This window comes from Fukomys damarensis, unplaced genomic scaffold (assembly GCF_012274545.1).
Source record: "Fukomys damarensis isolate Sample0158 unplaced genomic scaffold, DMR_v1.0_HiC HiC_scaffold_10, whole genome shotgun sequence".
In the NCBI taxonomy this organism is placed as follows: domain Eukaryota; kingdom Metazoa; phylum Chordata; class Mammalia; order Rodentia; family Bathyergidae; genus Fukomys; species Fukomys damarensis.
The window spans coordinates 8,229,970-8,241,383 of NW_022900922.1; the positions used below are offsets into that span (position 1 = coordinate 8,229,970).

Here is an 11,414-nt window from a genome sequence, read left to right on the forward strand (position 1 = left end):
CATTGTAACTCATTGGCTTACTCTGTAAAATAGGACTAGAAGAAAATATGAGGTGCTGTCTTTAGCCATCCTGCGGGTTTTATTTTGAAGAGCTTACTTGGAAGGATCACTGAGGACTTTATATTAGCTGAGTTTCTGCTGGCAAAGCCTACTTCTCTGGCGAACCCCTGCCTGAGTGGCCTTGATTTCTTTCTGCGTCTACACAAGGATTGTGCAGCTAAGAGCCAACTGGACCACCAGGGGGCGCTCGCCCCCTACCTCGAAGCACTCAGGGCTTGTCCTTTGTTTGGAGGGATGGAGGAAGTGAGGCCACCTCTTTTTTGTTCTTGCTTTAAAACACAAAGCAATCTGAGCCAGCTGCCAACGCAGCTCTGCTGGCCCAGTAGGGCCCAGAGGGCACTCATGTACTTCCTCGGGCACTTTAAATGCAGCCCTTTGTTGGATATGTAGGGGCTGATCAAGAAATAGTGTTTGAAGTTTATTATAATAAAAGACATTGCCATTAATTCCCTTCATAATTCTCCCCCTGGCTTAGAACTCACTCCAGTGTTCTTGCCACTTTCTGAAATAGGTATGGAAGTCATGCTTGCTGAGTGTGTTCAAAGTATTTTGATGGGAATTAATGGCAATGTGTCTTTTACTGGTAGGTGGTACAGGGAGAGGAGTCAGGTGAGTTGACCAAGATCCCAGTTTCCAGCAGGAGCAACTTCCTGCGTGGATGATGATCACACTCCCTGAGATGAAGAAATCCAGGTGGAAACAAGCCCGGGAGAGCAGGCTTCTCCCGTAACCTCAGGTGCCTGTGAGGTGATGGGACAAGCAGCACACGAGCCTGGAGCTCAGCAGACCCCTCTAAACACATGGAGATGAAGACTTCACCACTGTCAATTTAGCCCATAGGAAGTCACAGAGGCCAGATTTGGAAACGTGGAGTTTTATGGTGACCTTGGCAAGAGTGGCTTTATATTCACCCGGTGTCTTTTGCCAAGTGAATGGTGAGGAGAGAAGTGTGAGGCGGCAGCCAGACACACACCTGTAATCCCAGTGCTCTGGGACCGAGGCAGGGGATTACAGGTTCAAGCTCTGCCATTCTGTGGCCCCTTCTAGGAGCCACACCCTGCCCTGCTGAACCAGGAGCCACATATGACCCCAAACTTTCCCCAGCTATTTTTGGCCTTACTGGAGGTAGACACTGAGCCCCAAAACAGTCCATTCATTGCAAGCTACCTGTGACCTATTGCTTATCGTTCAGTGAGGAGTGGGTCATTGGCTAAGCGAATACATGAGAGGTTGGCCTTCCCAATCAGCCATATGCCAGGGCCTCAGTGACCAGGACCCACAGCTGTTTCTGCACCCACACCCTGAGGGACAAAGCTGTTTCCACCTTTTAAATAGGGTTATTGCTCTATAATTGGAGTCCACGCCTATGGTCTTTGGTCTTTAGCCTGCACCAGAGTCACGTGGAAGTCTTGCTGATGCCGTGACTTTGAGAATCACGACTCCATGTTTTAAGAATGACTCAGCTTTATTGTTGTTTAACATATTATCGTCCAGCGTGAGTTGTGATCCAAGCACATTTTCAGATGCCTGCACACACAGGCACACAGACACACACGGCCTAGCAGGGAGCAAGCACATGGCCTCACCACACCTGTGCCTGGGGCCTGAGCCTGGTCCGCACCTCCTCAGTCACCTAACAGCCAGCGTTTCGGAATCCCTTTATCACTGCGGCAGGGCCGGGGCCCCACGGTCCTGGTGGGGTTGGGTCACCATGCTCCCAAAGCTCTGTGGGTGACCCCCAAGCAGCTCAGTGAAACCCCTCACCTTGCCTCAAACTCTTGCTCTTCCTTCCCACTGTGAGTGTGCCAGTATCCAGCCTTCACCAAGCCTCAGAGGCAAGTCGGTTGTTTCTCAAAGTGTGGCCTGGACACTGAGGAGCACAGACTCCCGGGTCACAGATCTAGTGAGGCCCAGCCTGGCTGCTCAGACAGGCGTGGCCTGGTCAGTAACGAAGGCAGGGGGTGGGAGACATCCTCCGTGGCTTTGTGGAGCCGGTGGCTGCGCCTCACAGTGAACAGTCCGTGACAGAGTCACCTCTGGGGACTCCCGACGGCCAGTGTTGGGCTCGTTGTGGACCCTGTTGGTGACGCAGCGACATTTCGAGGACTTCTCAGACGGCCCACACTGGAGGTGCCCTTCTCCCCCGGACGGTGAGCTGTGTGAGAGCTGAGCGTATGTGAGCAGCAGTAGAGACGGTGATCGAGGTAAGAACAGCCATCAGCCTGACACGTGTGGTGTGAGAAGTCCTTACTGATTCGTGTCACCTGGGGCCACTTCAGGGCTGCCCCTGCAGACTGATTTTCCTAAGTTGACCTGCACTGTTTACAGGGTGCACACACAGCAAGGCACAGATGCCAGTACTCTTCAAAGCCAGTGTTACACGGGATTTTGAACCACATCCCTTTGACTGAGGCGATGCCAGTGTTAGAAACAGGTTCCGAGGCTAGGGTGTGCCCCTGTGTGCAGAGGGTGAAGACTGAGACCCCGAGAGCAACCCTGGATGGGGGCAGGCAGTCCTACTGCAGTGCCTGTGAGGGGCAGGACCTGCTGATGGCAAAAGAAGCCCTGTCAAAGGGTGACTGCCCACTAGTTACCGAAGCAGGGGCCAGCCCAGTTTGAAGTAGCCCTGACTGCAGGCTAGAGAGCTGCGTTCCTGTCCCTGTCACATGAATGCATCTCCAAGAACATTCGTGCCTCCGTCCTTTGTCCTCTTCAGGTGGCTGAGGCTGTGGCCCCTCCTCCTTTGCCTCACCACCTTCTGAAGTGAGCACTGCATTTTTAAACGGTTTGTGTGACCACTGGGGATGCGCACAGGGGAGCAGGCAGTGCTGGAACCCAGTGGGTAGAGACAACAGGGTTGATGTTGGTCCGGAAGACATGAACCTCATGGCTTTCTCTTCCTTGTCCCTCTGCTCAGCTCCCCGCCCACATGTCACGCTGTGGAAAACATCTAAGGACTTTGCAGTAAAGCCTTTGGTATTATGCACTTATTGAGAGAATCAAAAGGGTTCCAGGGCCAGGGAGTTAGCTCAGTGGTTCTGCCGCCTGCCTTTCAAACGCAAGGACCTGAGTTCGATCCCTGGTACCAAAAAAACAAAACGAAAAGAGGGGTCCAAGGCTGGGTATATATAAGATATGATCTAAAAATAGTGAATGTTTACATTTAAAAATTTATTATAATAAAAGACACATTAATACCTCTCAAAATGCTCCCTCTCGTTCCAAACACATTTGTCCCATTTTCCTGGCCACTTTGTGAGGCAGTTCTGGAGGTCCTCTTTCGGCACTGTTTTTGTGGCTGGCTCAATGTTCTGAATCAATTTCAAAAGTTTATGTCACATAAAAACATCACAGTGTGTCCTCGTTGACTTTACTCACTGGATCTGGATCCATATGACTTCTGGCTCTTTCTCAAAGTCAAAATGACCACGGAAGGTAAATGTTTTGAATCCATTTAGACCATCGAGGCAGCCACAAGAGCACAACTAAAGGCACAAAAGAGGATTTCCAGAGCTGCTTCAGAAAGTGACAAGAAGGATGGAATAAGTGTGGTGACAGCGAGGGGGAAGTATTTCGAGGGAGACGGATGGCAGTGTGTCTTTTACTGTGGTAATTTTTTTAAGTTCCAGTATTCACTGTAGTTGTTGATCACACCTCCTAGCTCGGTGGTAGAGAACTTACCTGGGGAGCGTAAAGCCCCGGCTTCAATCCCCAGCATTGCCAAAAAAAAAAAAAGGAAGGAAAAGCAGCATGGGGGTGTCCAAGTGCCGTCCTCAGCGGCTCTGGCCCAGGCGTGGCAGTCCCTGGGAGCACGTGGCTGCTGCTCCTTCCCGAGCACGGAGGCGACATCAGGTGCAGTTCCTGGAGGGAGGCCACCTGAACACAATCTCTCTCGAGTGCTAACAGGATCTTTTCCCCATTTCCTGGGCCGTGAATTCCTCTAACATTTTGCCAAATTGCTCTCCAGGTGCTCATTAAATCTAATCAGCTGAGTAAATAATATAGAATGGGGAGAAATGAGATCAGCAATAAAATACTAAAAAGAATTGAGGCTGCTCCGTGCGTTGTCGTAATTAAGTTGTTCTACGCTCTTCAGGTGCACACGTGAGCTCTGGGGATCAGGACGCCTTGGCTCAGAAAGCAGTCATACACTTGAAATGACTTGGGGTCCACTTGCAACGCTGAAAAGCAAGGTGGATAAGCAGCGAGGGTAAGAAAGCCAGTGGGTTTTGCTCCCTGGCGCTGTGGCAGGAACTGACAAATAAGAACCTGCTCCTGGCACCTGTGATTTAGGACACTGGGGGACAGTACACATTTCTGCAGACGGAGGAGCTGGCCAGGGAAGGAGCTGACAGGTCATGGCCTCGGGGTCATGGTTCCGCTCTCACCTGCGCAGGAGCCAGACGTCACTGGGCACTGACGGTTCGGACCTGGGTGGGCTTCCGGCGTGAGGCCCAGGCACACAGAGCTGAGGAGCGGGAGGAGGGACTTAGCTCCCCCGGTCAGCATCGCTGCACAGTGCGCACCTATCCCGACCCTTAGGGCACGTCCTGCCACACGGCCCGCGTTAGCTGGGCCCTCACCTCAGCCTGACGTTACCAGATTTCTGTAGTGACTTGGAAGGGTAGGAGGAATGACAGTGTCTCAGTCACTCCGTGGCCAGTTTAGTCTTGACTTTTTTTTTTTTTGCACAAATGGGGTGGCTTGAGGTGCCTCTCTAAGGGTCTTTTCATCTTCAACAGTAGACTCTGATTTAGGTCACGTAAATCAGACACTGACACCAAGCTGCGTCGGAGCTCCACGGAAGACAGGAAGGCAGCTGTGTGCCACTGGAGTAGACAGTCACCGTGGACGCAGACAGACCCAAGTGCTACAGGAAGCTTCCTAGGTGCTGGGCAGGAGGAGCCTGGCCCTGAACAATGGCCACCTTAACCCAGGTAAGCAGACGTCCCTCGTATCCAAACCTCTTCTGCTTCCCGGCCTAAACATACCCAAGCTGGACAAAAGGCAAGTCCTCACCCAAGGCCAACCTCTAGTCCAAGAATCCCCAATCTTTTTGTAGAAAGGAGAAAGTTAATGCCAAATGCTACCACTGCAACACATAAAACGGCAGTAATGTAGTCTCTCTTTTTCTGTGTTTCACACTGAGTCTTCAAGCACTTCCAAGAATGTCTCGGAACACAGGCTGCGTCCCAAGGACGTAGCAGCCAGGCAGATAAGTCCACCCCCAGGGCAGTTATTCAGATGCCAGTGCAAGTCCAGGCTGCTCTCACTGGTCCTGCAGGAGCAATTTCTGAGTGGAGGGGAGGAGCACCCACTATGGCTGAGCTCCTTTCCCCACCAAGGTGCCAGCAAATCACGGGACACTGGAATCACTGTTGTGTAGTTACTTTTCTTGTTGCTGAGACAAAATACCCAGCACCTGTGCCCTTCATCCTGGCATTGCACCATGAATCAATTCCAGTATCCCACACTCTAGGTCCAGCTGCCTCTGAAAAAGCCCCACTATGATTGCATGAAGCTTAGGGAACATCTAGACACAGCCATGAGAACTGTTCTGACACTTCTTCCCTGGGAGAAGGGAAGGGGAAGAGTGTGCTCCTTTCTGCCTTTGGGCTGCGTGTCCTCACTCTGCCCGACTCTTCACTGTGGTTGAAGACGCAGATGTTAATGTTCTAACCCTTTAGGAAGTGTGCCTTCGGCGTGACTATGTGGATCCACATTATTGTGCAACCATCGCCGTCATCCATTTCCGGAACTTTTCATAACCCAGCTGAAACAGTCTCTATGAAGCACCGACTCCCCTCCTCCTGCTCCCAGACCCCACGGCCACATCCGACTTTCTGTCTCCGACAATCGCACTATTCTCTCTTGGAGCCTCATATAAGGGAAATACACAGTATGTGTTCTTCTGTAACTGGCTGATCAGTGTAAAGTCTTCGAAGTTCGTCCAGAAAAGGTGGCTGCCTATGGCGTAACAGCAAGGGTGAGGGTCTCAGAACTGGGCTGGAGAAAAGCAGATGCCCTGAGGTGGGGGCAAAGGGTAAGGTCTGATGCAGGAGGATAAATGAAAAGAAAATAATAGCTGGATTATAAAACCCAGTGTTTAGGGCAGTGATGGCAAAACTTTTCGAGACCAGGAGCCCAAAATGCAACCCCGAACCCACTTATCACAAAGTGCCCACACTGATGGCCGGTGAAAGCTTGGGTGACTTGCAGCTAGCGAATCGTGGCTTGTTATGTTATGGCCACACTTAAAGTTTTCCCAGCTTGTGCATGGCCCCTTTGTGCGCTGTCATCTGATGTTCAGCTGCGGGGTTGGTGCTGGGGTAACTCAGCTTCTGTGCCCACATGGAGGGCTCTGAGTGCAGGCTGTGGCACGTGTGCCATAGGTTCACCACCACTGAGTTAGAGGAAAAGAGCATTCCTAGGTCATGGCACCTCATCTTCCACTCCAGACATACCACCCTGGGAGAGGACTGGACAGAGGGAGGGAGCCGGCCCTTCAGTGACTGTCTGGTTGATGGAGCAGACTCACAAACACCCTAACCTCCCTGTCACACACAGGGAGTGAGACCTAACCATAGAAGCCCAAAGCAGAATGGGGCAGAACAAATCCACACACCCATATCCTGTAAACAACAGGCTCTAGCACTGGTGACCAGTAGGGTGCTCGTGAACAAAAGTACTCTAGAACCAGCAAGGGTACTGCGGGGCGAGGAGAGGCTTGCTCAACACAGAAACAAGAAGTCAGCTAGGGTTCTTATGCGGGGCCCTCAGCACTCCTTACCTGGGGGCTGCAGAAAGCAGGGAGACTCAAGATAGCAACTAGAATGCAGAGTAGATTGCGGCACCTGCTTTGCAAGAGCAAGGACCCGAGTTTGATCCCCAGTACCAAAAAAAAAACAAAAACAATGCAGAGTAGAGAGAGGGAAAACTGTGAGAGCCAAGACAGAATCTGGTGCCAAGATCAGGGTGATTCGGTGGAGACAGAACAGAACAGGTGCTTTCCTATTGTGTCCTAAACAGTGGAAAGGCCTGGGTGAGTGTGAGGTCCTGACCAGCATCTCACATTGGCCAAGGGGATGGGTCCTTAGCTGAGCCTGGAGGTGACACTAGGTTCTGTAAGTGGGGCTGAGACAGACAGACCTCTGGGAAGGGAGAACTGTGAACACATCTTAGGCAAGGAAAGCCTAGGGAGGGAAGACACAAAGATGCCTGTGATGAGTTACGCATACCATTCAAGAGCATGGCAGGGAAATCCTTAACAAAACTGGGCTTAGAAGATCCAAACAAAACTACCTACAAATATACGAACAGGTTCTGACAATCTCACAGCTTCCCTCAGTCTCTAAATAAACTCCCACCCATCTGCATACCTCCCTCGGCCTACATCAATACTCTCTCAAACTCCTAAACACCAGCCCTTTACCCCAGCTATAAAAGCAATTCCAACAGAGCCCAGCCTCCTGTCTATTCTTTCCGTTGACATACCCTCTTCCTTTTCCCCTTCTGTCCTTCCTCCCAACCTCCACAGCCCAAATGAACCACAAACAGCAGTACTATATACTCAGTAAGAGGTACTGGCAGAAGGGAAAAACTATCAAAACAAGTTTTAATGGTTATGATGGATGTGTGGCTGGGTCTGTTGATGCTATTATATCCAGTATAAATTCTTTCCTTACAACAGAGTGACAGACTGGGTCCAACCCAATTAAGTTGAATAGACTGAAGCAATAAACAGCACTCCTTAACAAATAAAGCTAGGACTGGAGATTGAGCTCAGTGGTTCCACCACCTGCCTTGCAAGCACAAAGTCCCAAGTTTGATCCCTGGTACCACACACACACACACACACACACTCATCTCTGAAAAACCAGAACCCAACTAAAAAGATATTCATATAAACAACACATTGTTTGCTATTTGATCTCAACCCTCAGCACACAGAAAAAATAGAAACGAAAAAAAAAAATCAAGGCAACAAAATGCCTCCATAGGCTTCCAACTCTCCAAAGGCAGACCCAAGGGGCACTGATGGAGAGGAACTCAAATATCAGATAACTGAGCTATATGACATGATTAAAGAGGAAACAAAGAAACTCAGAAAATTTAAAGAGGACACAACCCAAAAGATAGCAGAAGTGATATAGGGCACTGAGTAATCAAAATAAGCAAAATAATCCAAATGGGAAATACAACTCTCAAACTGCTAGATATCTGAAATACTGAGATTATGTTCTCTAAAAGAAAAAAATGAATTCTAGGAACAATGGAGGTTAAGAGTAGGAACAATTTATTGAAAGGTGGCTTCTATCGATGAGAGAAAGTGGACAGCAAAGTGGGTTGCATGGCCCATCTCATTTCTCAAAGGTGTTTTATGGTGCAAAGCCACGAAGTGAGGCAGGTACAAGGTGGGATAAAACTACAAGATCCAGTGGAAAATCGTGAGGTGGGACAAAACCATGGTCAACCAATGAGATTACACGGTCAGTCACCCAGGTAATACTGATGAAATGCAGATCAAATGGGAAAGCTAGTCACATAGCAAGGTACATTGACTTCTTGGAAGGAATGGGATAGCTAGGCATGGTTTGGTCTGCAATTAAGGTGATTGTTGACTATTTAGAACAGCAGTCAATGCTATTCATCCCTAGGGGAAGTGTGTGGTTATAGTAGTTTCTCTTTTCAATGTTGACCTTTAGTGAATGTGCCTCGGTTGTTTTTTTATACTGAGGCCCCAGCCCTGTCCAACTGCTTTGTAACAAAGTTAGCTGTCTGCAGTAGAGCTATGAAACAAACTGACCCAGGGGTTAGGGGAGAAACAAAGAAAAAATTGAGAGAGCTGACCAAAACAGTTAAAAACATGAATGACAAATTTACCAAACAAATGGACTCCATAAAATGGTACCAAATAGAAATCCCAAAGATAGAGAATTCTATTGAATTCTAAAACAGCAGAAGTGGCTATGTGAACATAGGGTTTCAGAAGTCATGGACAAAATACAAATACATGATACAAATACAAATACGGAGAAGCCTTAAACAATAAAACAGCAAGAAAAATGCATCCAACAGCTATTAGATGACACTCAGAAGAGTAAGCTCAGGCTACCTAGTGTTAGATTGAAATTAGAGGATAGCACACATGGAATAAAAACATTTTTACAGAAATCATAGCAGAAACCCAAGTATGGGGAAAGAACTCAGAATACAGGTATGCAAGGCTTACAGGATGCCAAATAACTACAATGAAAAAAAGAAGCTTCCTATGACACACCATGGTCAAAAATCTCAGAAGTCTAACACTTGGACAGAACCTTAAAAGCTATCAAAGAAAAATAAAAGAATTACTTATAAAAGTAAACCCATTAGCTTGCAAGCACAAGGTCCTGAGTTCAATCCCCATTACCAAAAACAAAGTAAACCCATTAGGATTACAGCAGACTTTTCAACACAAACTTTAAAGACCAGGAGATCTTGGAGTAAAGCACTTCAGGCCCTAAGAGAAATCAGTTTCCATCCCAGGCTAACATTCATGGAGAAATAAAGACATTTCACAACAAAGGCCATATTAAGAGATTCATGAACACCAAAACAGCAATTCAAAAAATAATCAAGAATATCCCAGACTGAGGATTTAACTGTGGTGCTGCCAACTGCCTCATAAGTGCAAGGTCCTGAGTTCAATCCCCCCTACCAAACAAACAAACAAACCTAAATTGAGACAATGAAGCCAACAAAGTAAAAAAGTTAAATGGAATGAATATGTCAAGCAAAGCAAGCAGTTAAACAAAAAGGTGAAAATGAATCACCAACAGACAAAGAATGTAATGAAGAAATAAATCAATGCCTCCTGGTAACAATTCTCAAAGTGAATGGCCTCAAATCTTCAAAGAAAAGACCCAGATTGGCAGACTGAATCGAAAAAACAGAACCCAACTTTCTGTTACAGTCCAAGGACTAAGCTAATTTAAAAAGTAATTCACGGACTACAAATCAAAGGATGGAAAAAATATTCCATGCACCAAGATCCCGAAAGCAAGCAAGGATAGCAATTTTATTCTCAGACAAAGTAAACTTCAAACTAAAACTGATTATAAGAGACAAACTACATATTAAGAGAAAATTTTAATGGGAAGAAATAACAATTGTAAATACATATCCCTCAAATTTTGGTCCACCTCACTTCGTAGTGCACTGAAACTAGAAATCAATTGCACAGAAAGTACGGATATTTTGCAAACATCTGGAAATTAAATAACACACTCCTAAACACTAAGTTTGTCACAGAAGAAATCAAGGAAGAAATAAAAACAATTCCTAGAATCAAATGATAGTGCCAGTATAACATACCAGAACCTATAGGACACAATGAAAGTAGTCCTAATAGGGAAGTTTATTGCTTTGAATGTTCACGATACAAAACAGACTTAGCTAAAAATAAACAACCTAATGATGCACCTCAAGATACAAGAAAAATAAAAATAAAATAAAAATAGCCCAAGCCCAAACCTAGTACAAGAAGGGCAATCATAAAGATCAGACGAGAAATTAACAAAATTGAGACTAAAAAAATAGAATCAGTGAATTGAAGAGCAGGTTCTTTGAAAGAATAAACAAAATAGACAAGCCTTTAGCCAAACTTAACAAAAGAAGGAAAGAAAAGACTCACACCGAGGCCCAGGATTTAGCTCAGTGGTTCTGCTGCCTGCCTTGCAAGCACAAGGTTCCAAGTTCTATCCCCATTACAAAAAAAAAGAAAAAAGAAAAAAAGACTCACATCAGTGCAATTAGACATGAAAAAATGTGAAATCACAATGGATGCTGCTAAAATGCAGAAAATTGTTAGTAATTACTGTGAAAAACTGTACTTCAACAAGTTTGAGCATCTTGAAAAAATGGACAGATTCTTACGTACATATGAATTGCCAAAACTGAACCAAAAAGACATTAGCAACTCTGAACAACCCAGTAACAGGCAACAAAATTGAGGCAGTAATAAAAAGCCCACTAATTAACAAAGTTCAAGACTGCAGAATTGTACAAGGCCTTCAGGGAAGATGAAACACAAATACTCTTCCAAATCTTGATTGAAATTAAAAGGGAAGGAGTACTTCTGGACTCATTCCTGGAAGCCAACATCACTTTGATTCTAAAACTAGACAAGAATCCAAAGAAAAAACTACAGGTCATAATCTAACTATAGGTTATAGGAAAACCCTGAACTATAGGTTCTGGTGAACATAAAGGCAAACATTCTCAAAAGATATTGGTGGGACCAGGGATTTAGTTCAGTGGTTCTGCCACTTGCCTCCCAAGCACAAGGACCCCTGGTACCAAAAAAAAAAAAA

General features: G+C 46.5%; 1 long non-coding RNA gene across 2 annotated transcripts; it reads left to right on the top strand.

The window, feature by feature from the left end:
- Positions 1-4,186: 4,186 nt before the first annotated feature.
- LOC104856370 lies at positions 4,187-5,916 on the top strand. 2 transcript variants are annotated; one of them, XR_778617.1, is made up of 3 exons: positions 4,187-4,270; positions 4,803-4,997; positions 5,748-5,916. It is a non-coding gene; the product is annotated as an uncharacterized LOC104856370 (long non-coding RNA). The 2 variants fall into 2 exon arrangements; XR_004516472.1 differs by having other exon boundaries at positions 4,818-4,997.
- The last annotated feature ends 5,498 nt before the right edge of the window (positions 5,917-11,414 follow it).